Consider the following 13,092-nt stretch of genomic DNA (forward strand, 5'->3'; position numbering starts at 1 on the left):
CATTTTCCAGGACAGCTAGGAGTGGATTTATTAGGACATTCTCTAATAATATGAGAATTCTGAGTTATATAAGAAATAATTCTGAGAATTGAGTTCGCTCTGTCTGTCTCAGACTCCAAATCCCAAACTGGAGCTGAAAGGCCTTTATTGAAGGATTTGTTAAAACTCATGTGCATCATTGAAAAGGTTTTTTAAAGAAATAACATTTTCAGACAAGAATATTTTTGTGTAAGCCAACTTTCAGACTTTCTGTTATATTCTTTACAGGCAACTACAAAAGATTTATATTTTCAATATTTCTGATTAACTTGAAAGATGACTGAAAGTTAGAATAAAATGTCGTTATCTGACATATCCATAGTGGTGGTAGAACAAAAGAAATGTTAAAAATGGAACAATATAAAGCAAATAGTTGATTAAAGACATGCTAGCCAACAAATTTCCATGTTTCCAGTCACAACTGAATTCCAGTTCCACTAGAAACCAGAACAGTTCCCTGGTAGTGCAGTGCAGTAGATTATATATATGGAAGAGCGCTTGACAATTTGAAAACCTCTCTTTCTTCAGTTTATTCATTCTCAATTCCTATGGTCTAAAGTATCGATGCATGCAAGTTTCCTTCCTGCCTATACATTGCCAAGGACTTTAACAACATCCTGCTTATCAGTGCTGTCTTCTTACCTAATAAGTGTTCTTACCTAATAAGTGTTCTCACTGCTGATTTCATGTAGAAACAGCCATATCGGGTCAAGTCACAGTTCAATCTTACTTCCATTCTTGGCTCTAGCAGTGGTCAAATCCTGGATTTTCAGATAGTCAGTCCCCACTGAAAATATTCTTGCTTAGTTTACAGCATTATGCATGGAAGAAAGATTACTTAGAATGAGTTTGGATCTTTTCAGCGTCTGTGGTGATCAGCTTATGACGAATATCCGTTCACCAAACAGTGAATAAACTTCGCTTGTTCATAGTATGTCACTCTTCTCCATTCTCTGATGCTGATTTAATTCTTCATCCATAACAAGTAAATATATATGTTATATAATAAATTAGATAGAAGGTGCATAGGATTTAACAAGTGCCCTCCCTTTCCCACCTCACTGCACTGTGTTTTTCTCTGTGGTTATTCTAAACTGCCAGTGCTCTGAGGCTTTAACGTCTGTGTTGTGGAACACAAATTCTGGTGCTTAACATATAAAAAGGTAATATTGTCTCAATCTGATATTAAAATGTGTGATTTGAAGTAGTACAAAGTGCTACAGGCTGAAATTAAAATGCATGATTATTTGCTGTTGCTGGTTTTAAGTAGACTCTGTTTTACTTCTTATGAAACACACTTATTTCTCTTGTTATGGGACAAGACACCAAAACTAAGTAATACTGTGTAAACCAGTTATTCGTTCAGACATGCTAACTAGCAAGCCTGGAATTTTTCCAGAGCATAAAATTTGACATACCCCTAGGAAAAGGTCACATGCAATGAACTGTTTAGGCAGAAGGGAAAAAAACCCTTCCCAACAAACAAACCACAAATTTCAGAAAAATAAAAAAAAAATAGTCTAACACTTCAAAAATTGTTTTTCCAAATTTTGGTGTTGATTAATATGGGAAATAAAAGCTGTTTAATAACACTATTTAGGCACCCATATGCTAGCTGGAATCATTGCTTTTAAGTTCTTACTTGCCCTATTTGCCCATTACAGCGGGAATTAATAAATCAACCAGAAAACTTGTGTAAATCAGTGTTGCTTTAGTTCACCTTAAGATACAGAAAAGCTGAGTTCAAATGTCCTCTTTCCAATTTATAGTGGGGTTGACAGCTATATCCATGAGATATTCTGATTCTCACCTTGTTCAGTCTTTCTGATGAATTAGGGTTTTTTCCAATAAATTGGGGCAAAATGAAAACTATTTGTCTTTTTAGTAATATACCTCAAGTTTTTTCATGTGTCATATGGTGCTGTCCATCTCCAGGTCTCACACTAGTATAATTCAGTTCCATTGTGGAAATTGACTCATTCTCAGTTCATTGCTTAATTATAGTGTATTCAAGCTCTGTGAACATTCAAAGTATGCTCAAACTTAATTTTGACTTCTGTAGGTGCTTCCCAGGCAGGCTGAGATGTTTCCTTCTCTGCAATGAAATATAAAGATTGTCTTGCATTATTTTACTGCTGTGATTTGGAAACTGCAGGTTTAAAGAACTCTAAAAGATGTTGCTGACAATGCTGTCTAACCACATTTGATGCATTATCAAAAATTCTGGTTCTAATTTGCTTGTTTCCATTTAGACAATAAACTCAAGAATGGGCAGGGGACACACACACACACCACCACCACCACCGCTACACTCCCCTGCAAAGATATGCAAAGTAAAGCAGGCATCAGTAATACACACATTTTTAATAAGTCAGCCTCAGTCAGTGTAACCAGTCAGCAATCCATGGCACTGCAAGCTTGGGCTACAACCTACACATACTACTGACCTCTCACTCCAGTCACTCCAGCTGATTCTCCATTCAGACATATCTAACCCTACTTCTAGCCCTTTGGGGCTGCCTAGGCTGAATAGCTAGTAACAAATCCTGAAAAACACAGAGTAAATGTAATATAATATAGTGTAATATAATATACAATATATGTGCAGAGCAACATAGAGTTTAGCATAGATAAGCGTGCATGGTGAAGGGGGAAGATAGCCAGAGATAGCCAGAATGACCATTTCCTGCTATTTCGCATAAACCCCTGCAAAATCAGAACCTGACTCTGCTCTTTCCTCTTGTTTCAAGGAATTTTTTATCTCCCCACTTCTCACATTGCTTCAGTGTACAGCGATCTGCATTCCTCCCTCTGTCTCTTTCAACCTGTAATATTTGAAGCTTACCCTTTAGACCTGTCCCTCTCTTTAATAATTCCATTACAAACTCTAGTTGTGACACAAGCTGTCAGATTAGCTCTCATTCTGGGCTGCTGAACAAACAACACCATCATTAATTTCTCTGTCAGAGAATAGTGTAAGCACAGAGATGGGAAAATAGTGGGCGTAAAGCTATTTGCCTGTTTCATGTGGAATTCACACAATATAGAAGGATGGTGCTGACAGCACATAGGGGCAACACTTCATTTAATGCATCAGTGCTTCAAATGAACATGACCCACAGCTTTACCCACACAAAGATGTTTAAGATTTTTAAAATGGTTGACTTGTGCTATCTAGTTCATTCTAGGCCATATTAATCTACGCTATTTTTTAACAATATATCCATTCCTATGTGCTTCACATCTCCTATCAGCTTACTTACATAAGACAGAGATGGAGGAAACCTTCAGCTTCCTTGTCTACTAATAAGGGTTCAGAGATAATCTGAGAATAGTGATGTGCAAATTGCATTTCAATTCCTTGCAGATCCCATAAATAATAGGAAGGGAAAACCTCCCCTACAAGGGCTTTTAGCAATAGGACAAGGAGTGATGACTTTGTATTGAAAGAGGTAAGGTTTAGGTCAGATATTTAGAAGAAATTCTTACTGAGAGAGTGCTGCTAAGACACTGGAAAAGGTTGCCCAGAGAGGTTGTAGATGCCCCATCTCTCAAGACCAGGTTGGATGGGACATTACACAACCTGCTCTAGTAGAAGGTGTCCCTGCCCATGGCAGAGAGGTGGACTAGGTGATCTTTAAAGGTCCCTTCAAATCCAAACCATTATATGATTCTATGACTTGATGATCATACTCTTATGACGTGTTCTAATTTTGCTCTCTTTTTGTGTCCTGAACAGCTAGGTCTAGGCTTAGAAATTTTCAACTCCTTTTCATGCACTATTCTCTCATTCTGTAAAAGCCTTTTTCAGCATCTGCCCTGCCAAATTTTGCTGCGTTATTGAAATAGCTAGTTATTTTTAAACAAAAATTCCATGAGAGTTTAAAGCTGTTGTTTTAATTGGAAATATTAAATGTACAGTTGGAATTGAAATTGGAAAAGCTCTTTCCAGAAAAGGTTTAACTCATTCCATGTTCTAACAACTCCTTTGGATTTTAGACTATCTCCAATAAAGTGATTAGCAAGTAGGAGTGAGATTTCCATGAAATAAAGAAAGAGGAATTCCAGGAGTGGTTTCAGTCTGCTGTTCTGTAACTGTATTGGTTTTAGGTACTCTAAATTCCTAATTTAGAATTTGCACATATGTAGGTGTCTAATGACGAATTTGTATCCTGAATGAAATCTTCCTTCTTGGACTTTCTCTCCAAAATAAGACTCAGGAGTAGAAGACTAGAACTTAAGGCACCCTGACAGACTGAATGTCAGAAAAGACACCATGTTATTTTCATTTTTTATTTTTAGCCCAGGGCTTTTCCCCTCCTTATGCTAAGAGATCTGCAGATGGTTATATGCTGATTTTTTTTTTCCTTAGGGGAAAAAAAGACACTGTAGAATATAGACTGTAGAATTTAATTCTAGGTTAGAATATTATTGCTCTGTTAATGGGCCTTTCCTGTATGTGCAAACAACCATCCTGCTGTGCATTTTGCCAACAGACTAGGCCTGCTGTCTGTGCTCTCCTGGACTGATGGTCATGCACCTGGGTAAGGGCTGCAGCCTTTGTCTGCACAAGGTTTTAGTTCTCCAGACTTGTACTCCCTTGAAAGGATGCACTGGCCAGTGAAACGTCTGTCAGTGGGGAGAAAGGAGTGGCCCCCAAAGTAAAAAGCTCACAGTGAGGCTCTTAGAGGATGCACTCTGATTGTGGGGAGGAGATAATAATAGGGTGGACTGTAAGCACCCTGCAGGACTCCATTTAATGTTCTCTTCATTTACCAAGCCATTAAACTGGAGCTGATTTTATTATCATAATTTTTTCCACTGGCATCTGAAGAAGTTTTATGGCTTTCAATAAAGCCTTTTCTCTACTCAGAATCCTGTTTGATTATATTATAACATCTTCTAGTGAGATTTATGTTCTTGTTTTGCTTAAGATTCACATTTTAATGTAGTCATAAAAACAAGTTAGATTTGCTTGTTTGAGGGAATCTTATTTAGTTAATTATCAGACACCACGTGGCAAATCATTTAATTTGGCTTCTATTATACAATGACTATTACTTATTTTCTTGACTTCACAATGGAGAGAAGGAAGAGACAAATCAGAATGCAGTAGGAATCCTTGCCTAACAAAAGAACTTATTTCAGAAATGGGAAGGTTCTTTTGGACTAAGTAAGGAGTCTCTCTCAAATTGGGAATTAATATTGCCAACCCAGACCTTTTTAATGTTAACTTTGTCTTCTTTCTATTTTAGATTTAAATTTGTTCTTCTAGCCAGTAAAATCTCCTGTGATATTCTCATGGCACTATGGACATTAAAGCTTTGGTCATCCTAGAGATTTCCTTCCAAGACTGTTTGATTGTATGAGGTTTCCTCACAGCCTAGCTTTGAGGTTCCTAACTACTTAAAAGATTGGACTAAGCCTATGATGATTTAAACAAAACAAAACAACAAAAACAAACAATCAAACAAACAAAACCCCAAAAAGATAAATGTATGTGTTCCTCCTCCGTTAATGGAACAGAAAATATTTTTTGAGGGGTGTTAGTGATTCTTATAATCTCTTAGTGCTAGATTCACTAAATGAGTCCTAAAGCCACAGAATCACAGAGAATGCTGAATTGGAAGGGATCCACAAGGATCATCGAGTCCGGTTCCTAGCCCTGCACAGGACCATGTCCAAGAATCACACCATGTGCCTGAGAGTATCATCCAAATGCTTCCTGAATTCTACCAGGCTTGGTGCTGTGACCACTTCCCTGGGGAGCCTGTTCCGGTGACCAACCACGTCTTGGGGAAGAACCTTTTTCTAATATCTGACCTAAACCTCCCATGACACAATTTCAGACCATTCCATTGGTTCCTGTCACTGGTCACCACAGAGAAGAGATCAGTGCCTGCCTCTCCTCTTCCCCTCACAAGGAAGTTGTAACTGCAATGAGGTCTCCCCTCAGCCTCCTCTTCTCTGGGCTCAACAGACCAAGTGACCTCAGCTGCTCCTCATACAGCTTCCAATCAAGGCCCTTCACCATGCTCATTGCCCTCCTTCGGACACTCTCTAACAGCTTAATATCTTTCTTATGTTGTGATGCCCAAAACTGCCACAATATTCAAGGTGAGGCCACACCAGTGCCGAGCAAAGCAGGACAATCCCCTCCCTCGACCGGCTGGTGATGTTTTGCCTGATGCCCTCCAGGACACAGTTGACCCTCCTGGCTGCCAGGGCCAATAAAACCAAAGTAGGATCTCCATACTACAAAAAGTAATATTTTCTGTTCTGTTCTACCATGAAGCAAGTCACAATGTATGTTTTCATCAACAGTAAATATAGCCTATATCTGCCATTCTCACTGAGAGTATTAACAAGTGATATAAGTTTTAGAGGTGATAGAAGTTGATCCTCCATTTTCCTTCTCGCATGAAGGTCAGCACTGAGTTATTCTGTGAAATGAGAATCTCCTATTATGAAAGTGCATTGAAACTTTGGTATTTCACAGCTTCAGACTGTTTCATTTGTTCACTAGAAATGTCACTGGATTATTTTTTATTACTTAGGTAATCTTGGAGGATAATACTCTTATGATAACCAAAGGAGGCCTGGAGATAAGTCTGGCATCCAAGACAATCATGAATCAAAAAACAGATGGGAGAAAATCAGGGGTTTGCTCATCAGGTAAAGATTGAAGCCAATGCAGAATTTTCTTTCCAGAAAGTTCAATGTTGATGGCTGAAGACTGTCACCTTTTTATTGATCTCCCAATTAAAATTCAAAGACCTTTTTTATAAATACTTGGTTTATACATTTTTTTAATTTCTGAAAGAAGCATGGCATTTAGTTGTCTTTGTGTTTGGGTTTTTTTTTATTATTAAAGACAATTTATTCTTTCTCAGCTCAATACATCTTGCTGTGTTCCTGGCAGGAGAAAGTGTCTAAGCTAGGAAAGAGAATTCCTTGATCTGAATTCACTTTCAGCACAGTTACAAATACTATTAGTACAAATTATGTTTTTAAAAAATTCATAATTTTATTGAATTTAAATTTGAATATATGGTTATTTATACTTTCTAAAAAATAAATTGAATCAACTTCAAAGCAAAAAATAATTTTAAAGTAATTTTTCAATTACCTGGAATTCCAATAATTAAGCTTTTTTAAAATTCCTCTCCATTCCACTAATTTCAAACTATTTCACAAGGTGAACATTTATTATGTATATAATTAAATATGTCCATTGACCCAAATCTACATACGTTGGATATAAAAATTATTTGGTCTAAAAGTTTCACCTTGCCCTATGGCTGAACTGCAGTGACTGTCAGTATGAGTTTTATGTTCCTTAAAAAGTTGTGACAGTAATATTGTACCCTTGTGAGAAATTACTTAATTAGTGCCTTCCAATTATCGAGGTCACTGAATGGAAAACTCTTAAAGTTAATATCCTGCTGAATAAGAAGTGGAATAGTAGACTAGAATTGATCATTGCTCCAATCTTATCTATCATCCTCTGACCTGTGCCATGGTGTCCCCATGGGCACCAGATGATCGCAAACAATAGATTGCAGAGCACACCACATTGCAACAGCTGGTGACCGCCAAATGCCCTGATGAATGTGCTGTGGCAACTTGCTATAAGGACCTCTTTTCATAAGCAGCAAAATGACCAACTCTAATCCCAGTCATTCCCAGAACATTGTCTTATTATGATTCTCTCTGCCTTCAGTATAAAATTTATGGTCCACATATTTCATCCTCCTCAAGATCTTTAGAAAGAGCAGAAAGATGCAGAAGAAAATTTCTCTCATAAAGACTAGACCAGAATCACAGCTGCAGCTTTTAAGTACTTGTTAAGTGGGTACCAAGCTCTCAAAGTGATGCTAGCAGTGGATGATTCATTATATAATGGTTGATGGTCCATTATATAAATGGTCAAACTGAGTATACAGAGTTAAGTGATTTGCACATTTCACTCCAGAAGTCAGAAGGAGAACTCTTAGTAAAACATGATATTCTTGATTCTTAAAACCCAGGTCATAATGTATTCTGTAGTACACTTTGTTGGAAATAAGTGTCTAAAGCAGATGAGGGAAATGACAAATTAGAGAGGGCACGCACAACAAAGTGAAGGACTTCTAAAGTAGTTATATCAGCAGCATCTGCACAAAATTACTCCTTTTTTATTTTGTTATTTTTGTCTTGATTTGTATCTTCTTTGTATCATTAACTATAACAGTGCATTTAGAATACAAAATTATTGTAATATCTAGAGGCCTCGATCATCTAGATGGTCTAGACATTGAAAAATGTGTTTGGGGTATTTTTTATTTAAACGACTGTACCTAATCCAAAATGTTTCAGGCTCAATTCTCAGAAGTAGTTAGTATCTTGCCTCTGTTGAAATCAGTTATATGCCTGCAGACCAGATAGAGAAGAGCTGTAGAGTCTAGAGAATATGGCATAATAAAATAATAGGACAAGCAAATATAGGAAAAGTTTTATTTCTTTTTTTCTTGTTCTTAATTTTCCTTAAGAATTTAGCAAAGATTATTCTGGGTCACTTTGGCCTCCTGTAGCGGTAACTGCAGTGCTGACTTAAGCTGTCTATGTGTGATATTAAGTGCTAGCTTTCATGGCTTTTTGCTGACTTATACGAACTGGCAAAATTTATATTAGCACCACAGCTACTCAGAAAATTAACAGTCAATGAATATTTACTGGAACCGAAATGTTGTCTACCAGAGAAATATAATGCTCTCTGTCTTCTGGCTGGTAGTATATCAGAAACCATTGAAGTCAGTTGTTCTGATTTTGTCATGTGGCTGGGTATTTGTCTTAGAACTCTGATTCATGACATGGATTTAGTGTATAATGTAACTGCTTATTGATAGCAGTCTTTATTTTACACATTTATTACTTGACATACAAGTAAAATTTAAATGTTCATAACAATGCGTTCTGAAGCCCTTCCCCTCAAGAGATTTGCGAAGATCTAAAGGAAGATGAAAAATATTTCCAGGCATCCCTCAAAGGTTGTGATATGAAACTACAGAAGAAGAAATCTATGATACTCAACATGAGGAAGAACTACTTTATATCGAGGGTGGCAGAGAACTGGAACAGGCTGTCTGGAGTCTCTCTCTAGAGACATTCAAAACCCACCTGGATGAGTTCCTATGTCACCTGCTCTAGGTGGCCCTGTATTGGAAAGGGGGTTGGACTAGATGATCTCCAGAGATCCCTTCCAACCTGAATGATTCCATGATTCTGTGATACAGTAGGCTCAGATTTCCCAACTTGATAATACCATAAATGTCATAAACTACAAACTATTGGACAAAGAGTAAAATTTACAAAGATATCTAAGTCCCATTTTACAATGAGGCTTGGAGATTTAGATTGCCAAATGCCATAAAAAACCAAAAGGCTTCAAGTCACATTGGAAAATAGAACATAGGCTCCTGATTTACAAGGACACTTCAAAATATTTTAAAATTGTAGTCCTTTATTGGCTGTTTTGAGAATACAAAGACTCAGACATGACTGTCAATTTGGAAAAGCGCAGCCTTTTTACATTAAATACATACTAGATGAAATGTTTGGTCTTTATTTCATACATTATTGATTTAGGTTATGCTATATGTTAAGCTAAACGATTATAGATAAGCTAATTGATGGCGATACTCTATGCAGTGTAATTAAGAGCTAAGTCAAAGCAAGTTTACTGCTAGAAAGGCTTTGTCTCTGCAAGCTGTGAGTTCTTGCAAGGTTAATATGAACTATATTTCCCAAACAGGTGCAGTAACAAGCTGTAAGTGACTTCATGTATTCCACCACTAAAACACATACCTAGGCATGAGTTTGATTCTAAATTTAAGAAGTTAATGGGGGTGTGTCCATTGAATTATTCAGAAACTGGTCATCAGAGATCAAATTTGTCTGCAATGACTGTGTAAATGTATGGTGAGACACACTGAAGATGAATCCTGTGCTAGAAGTACATATTTTTACTTTCAATGAAATAGGTAATTATTTTTTTTCCCTAGGATTATTTTGCTTCCTCTTTTTTCCGTCTTTCTCCCACTCTTACACCCATACAGAGTAAACCTGTATGGGTTCCACCTTCGAAACTGGCTTTGACACTTGTGAAATGGTCTAGTGAACTCTGCGATGACTGCAAGAGAAAAGTCTGTTGTTTCAAGCTTTAATAAAAATTCCATTATCATCTATGCATAGAGGCTCTTATATAATCAGTATGAATTAGGCACCTAGGGATGTCAGAACAAGAATGTCCAATCCATGTCCTACCAGAAAAATTACTTAGACTCACAGCTCAGTCTTAGCAATGTTTGTCCTAGAGCTGCAGGACCCTAAAGGATGATGGGGCCTGAATACTGGCTGCTCCAGTCAGGAGTTGATTGTACTGCCCCTGTGCAGGAGAAGTTGTCCTGGTAGGGAGCACATACAGCAGAGAGTCCTCCCCTGGAACTAGGATAAGTGTAATCCACCTTGCTAGAATGACCACTGTCCTTTTCAGTGTGGGCCATGCTTATTCTTGTTGGGTCTGGATGCGGCCCAGCCCAGGTCTCCTTCTGCATTGCATATTGGTGTACATAAATATCAGTCGAAGTCTTTTTGCCCTTTAAGCTTGTTGTGGATTAGTAGTAGCTGGCAACTAAGTACCACTAAGTGCTCACTCACTCCCCACACCCCCAGCACCCCCAGTGGCATGGGGAGAGAATTGAAAGTGTGAAAGTGAGAAAAAGCATGGGTTGACACAAAACCAGTTGTATATTGCTATACTTAACAACAACAAAAATATTGTAAGTAAAAGTAAAATAATAATAAAAAACCAAACAAACAGAGGTAATAAAACCCAAGATAGACTAGTGGTGCAAGTGTAAACGGTTGCTCACCACCAATCATTGACGCCCAGCCAGCCGCCAAGCAGCAGGGCAGTGTGAGAAGCACAAAAGTCCTTGAATCTCTCTAAGCACAATTAAAACATTCCTTTCTAATCAACACAGTTTCCGGCACAAATCCAAAACATAGCCCACTACTAGCTACTATGAAGAAAATTAACTCTATTACAGCCCAAAGCAGCACACAGGTAAACACAGTTTCTGTCGTGACCTGAGTTTAGTAAGCATACCTTTTTTCTTCATCAACCCCTAAAGTGCTGACAGCACTGAGCTAAAGAATATATTATTCATTATAGTTATTCATATTTGCCCCAAAATAATTTTTAGATATTCAAAGAGTATGTTTTTGAATCAGTAAGGCTTCTGAAAACACACCAGTTATTGCAGTACAAGGAAAGAGCCTGAGTCTGTTCAGGGCTTTTCTTTTGTTAATTATATGTATGTAAATTGTTTATTTATTGAAAACACCACATGATATTCCCAGAAATCATCATCTTGGACATAGAGATTTGATTTTCTCTCTTTCTGACACTAAAATCCAACTTTTCTTAGGAGTAAGAACAAAAAATATTTACAGTACTTAAACAGACAATTCCATTTATCGATGACATTTTGTCAAAATGGGGGCAAGATGAATTGGGAATAAAGGAAGTGATATTTTAAGTGATATAGCATAAGTCATTCACCCTTTGGCTTAGAGGTTCTTTATGAATAATGGCAGAATGGAATAAACATCTCAGTCCTTTGTTAGAGGTGATTCATCTCTTTATAAAGAAAGTATATTGTCATTGTAAAACACAGTTAAAGACTAGACTTTTCCAAAGTAAGATTTCTGTTGTTTTACATAGAATCTAGCTTTGACTGAAGGAATAGGTTTTGTTCAGTCAAGTAAAAAAAAGCTGATAATAATGTGTGTTATTAGTTTTATACAGTGATAACGAAAAAATGGGAATATACAGAAAGGACTAAAAAGCAGCATTAATAGGGTTACTTTGTGCTTCCTGAATGTTTTATTTATTTGAAACACAATGTATTCAAGGTAGAAAATCCACTGGAAGGATTCATTAGAAGGGTAACTATCCATGTGAAATAACATTTAGAATCTCCAGTTTCTAGAGCTATCCTTACTTTAGCGGCAAAGTTTAATTTTATATTTTATTGCTTTGTTTATTTGGCTGTTTACAATCAACATGCTGTCACTGCTCAGAAACTCAGCTGTCTTAGCTCTGACTGGTTAGAAATGTCACATAATACATTCAAATTCACGATTGCCATCAGAACAAGCTTTGATCCACAGGCAGTCTTAGATCTGTGTAAAGCAAATGGATTCTAAGTGCTTAAATTCCATTAAAAGCAATTACCCTTCTTTTTAGAGGGAGACAAGTGTAAATACTAAAAACATCAGCACAGAGTCAAGAGATGTGGCCAAAAGAGAAGCAACTTTGCCAGGTATTCTCCTATCACAAAATAAGGAGGTTGTTTAATATGCTGGGGCAGGAAGAGAGGCAAAAAGGAAGACGGCAAGCAGGACAAGTAGTTGTAAATGTAATTCTTGAGTAGTAGAAGAGAAGAAGAGCTTCTTAAAGTACAGAAATCATCAGAAGGGCAAGACTGGAAACTAATCCATGACACTGTGTTCAGGATGGTGGTATTCATTTCTTTACCACTGAGAGCTGCAAGATTTTCTCATATTCTTTGAAAATTAAAAAATGGCATAAGAGAATCTCTCTTGTTTCATCTATTCCTAATAAGCTGTGAATTGACTATAAGGAGCCTTACAGATCAAAACAGTAAGTTGCAAAGCAAAGCATCTACAGTGTATAGACACTGATGAGGTGCCTCTCTATTTGCTGATACCCTATTGCTTCTGAAAGCAACAACTCTTTCTGCTTCCTGGAACTTCTCTAGTCATTACTGCTCCTCTTGTAACAGGTGTGGTGATTCCAGGACCTTGTGTAAGGTCATAGTGATATTATACTACAGAAGCATGCTCTGTCTGCGTCCTTGTCTGTTTATGGGGCACTCCTTATTTCACTCTTACCTTCTTCAGAAAAAACAAGGTCCCATGCAGCACTTCAAAAAGGCTCCCAAATAAATGGGGTTTGAACACTGTTGTTCAATGCTATTATCTGCA

General features: G+C 37.2%; 1 long non-coding RNA gene across 2 annotated transcripts in view; it reads left to right on the top strand.

Annotated features, from left to right (window-relative positions):
* Window positions 1-12,435, top strand: part of LOC116788727 — a 29,075-nt gene extending 16,640 nt beyond the window's left edge. The window contains exons 3-4 of one of the 2 annotated variants that reach the window (XR_004357746.1): window positions 6,597-6,714; window positions 12,332-12,435. This is a non-coding gene — a long non-coding RNA (uncharacterized LOC116788727). Of the gene's footprint in view, window positions 1-853; window positions 963-6,596; window positions 6,715-12,331 lie in introns of those variants that run through there. The other variant, XR_004357745.1, reaches the window with a different exon arrangement.
* Window positions 12,436-13,092: the final 657 nt, after the last annotated feature.

This window comes from Chiroxiphia lanceolata, chromosome 6 (assembly GCF_009829145.1).
Source record: "Chiroxiphia lanceolata isolate bChiLan1 chromosome 6, bChiLan1.pri, whole genome shotgun sequence".
Classification (NCBI taxonomy): domain Eukaryota; kingdom Metazoa; phylum Chordata; class Aves; order Passeriformes; family Pipridae; genus Chiroxiphia; species Chiroxiphia lanceolata.